General features: G+C 23.2%; 1 long non-coding RNA gene across 1 annotated transcript; it reads right to left on the bottom strand.

Annotated features, from left to right (window-relative positions):
* Positions 1–666: 666 nt before the first annotated feature.
* On the bottom strand, positions 667–1,958 carry LOC100571521. The gene is made up of 3 exons (XR_003839920.1): positions 1,763–1,958; positions 1,083–1,209; positions 667–988 (listed from the first exon to the last, which is right to left on the bottom strand). It is a non-coding gene; the product is annotated as an uncharacterized LOC100571521 (long non-coding RNA).
* Positions 1,959–2,268: the final 310 nt, after the last annotated feature.

The raw sequence follows: 2,268 nt of genomic DNA, 5'->3' as shown, positions 1-2,268 counted from the left end.
CTATTTTGAGGGTGATAAAAATGACATAATTTTTTCAACATCAAAGTTACTGATTATTATGGAATAAAAAGTTTAAATTTACAATTTACAACAATTATTCTAATAAATCCAAATTCAGACAAAGTATAAAGTAAATATGAATACAACTTAATATATTCTAAATATAATTTGATATAATAATAATATTTACATACAGCTTAACACAGTGGTATATTTGGAATGGAAAAAAAAAGAATTACACACTAAGTTCTTGAAAAAAATACAAAAGAATATAATTTCACGAAAATTCATACAAAATTCAACAAAGTGAAAAATACAATCATCGGTAAAATAAATTGAAACAGATAAGTTTGGAAGAAATTATGATAATTATAAAACTTTGTCTACAGATATTATTGCAATAATTAATGATCTTAAGGAATTAACAGAAAAATCAGCTTCAAATGGGGAAATATAAAAAACAAGAAATCTTTTTGATTGATGAAGGATTAAAAACAATGTTAATTTATTATATAAAAATCATTAGTCTATTTTTGAAACATAAATAGAAATGATAATAACAGATATTCATTTTTATTACGGTCAGTAAAATAATATAATATAATAATATAATATTAATAATTTATAAATGAATTGCAGATTGTATTAAATTTATGGAATGAAAATATTAACAAAGCTAAAATTTGGAAAAAATAAAATCATTATACGCTTTCAGATATAAACACTGTTATATAGATGATTTAGGTCAAATAAACAATGTTTTTTCTAAAAATGGCCAAACATACGAAAAAACAAATAATATTAAGTAATCGACGATAGTAATGAAAAGGTGTTTTTTATTTCATTTTTTGATTCATTATTAAATAATATATTATAATTTTATATAATTATAGATAACTCTAACATTGTGGAATGAAGTTGCCAATAATTAATATAGATGAATCATCAATTGCAAGGTCAATTGTCATGAAAGTATTATCTGTATTATCTGAAAGAATATTTATTTATTTAGTATTTGATTTTAATGTTGGGTTTCAATAACAAGTTAAAATGTATTTTAGTAAGAATTTTTTACATAGTACCTTTTAAATTGTTTTTTTTCTTCTGACGACTGTTCAGCAGCTTCATTTTCTATTGGGCTTATGAATTGATCTTCATATGTACTCAATACAGGCACCTCATTAATTGACATAGGCAAAGCATTAGGTGCTAATGAATTGAAAAAAGAATTTTAATTTTAAATTATGATATACATTTTAAATACTGTTTTATTATAAAATATAAATATAACATCAGACAAAGATTGTTGAAAAGGACATCCCCAAGTGATTATCTTGGATTAACTGAGTTATGAGGGAAAATTACTATTTTAAGCATGTTTATCCAACAAAAATAAGTAATTTATATATTTTCCGCGGTTGTTAAGGATAGATTTATGAAAATGAATACAGAATTAATTAAAATTAAAATGTTTAAATCAATAATTACATATTGCAGTTGCAACTTAACATTATTAAATTTTTAATGTTGGTAATGAACTAGTGTTTTTACTGCATGGGTTTGCTTTATTCTAATTTATTAATAATATCTTCTTTCTTATATTAAAACGTGTCTAATTAGATGCATTAAATTACTAAAGAAGAGAAACCAGGACCAAAGCCCAACATATTCAATAAGGAAAACATGAAAAATCATAAAAAAGATAAAGATTTCAGGCTGTATTGACAATGCTTATTAAAAGTATTAATACTTATTTACTCACAGCCATATTTTTATTACTCATATCCTCATTTTTCTAGTAAGTGTAGATGACCGTCTTGATTTAATATTATTTTCAATAGCATTTTCAATATGTTCCTCTTTTTAAAATTCAGATTCTATGCAATCGTTTTCATCATAATAAGCCAAATTTATAGATTTTCAAATAATTGTAAATACAAAATCAAGTCTGATACAATTTTCATTAACTCACTGTATAATATTTTGTTCCATCGTTAAAATTACATTATTTCCAGTTTCAACATCATTACTTTGAGTAGCATAACTATATAAAAATAAAAATACCATTGAAAATGAAAAATGAAATCATAGAGATCCAGAAGTATTACTTAGAAGGAAAACCATTTCGATGATAAGGTTGGGGAATAGCATTTGAAAATAAAAATCACTTTTTTCCTGGCTTATAGTTTTCTTCTAAAAAATGATCACTACATTTACGTTGCCAATCATGGCAACGATCAATCCCAAAAACTTTAAACCATTTTCTTC

The sequence above is a fragment of the Acyrthosiphon pisum genome, unplaced genomic scaffold (assembly GCF_005508785.2).
Source record: "Acyrthosiphon pisum isolate AL4f unplaced genomic scaffold, pea_aphid_22Mar2018_4r6ur Scaffold_12;HRSCAF=46, whole genome shotgun sequence".
Lineage (NCBI taxonomy): Eukaryota > Metazoa > Arthropoda > Insecta > Hemiptera > Aphididae > Acyrthosiphon > Acyrthosiphon pisum.
This window is presented reverse-complemented; position numbering and strand designations above follow the sequence as displayed.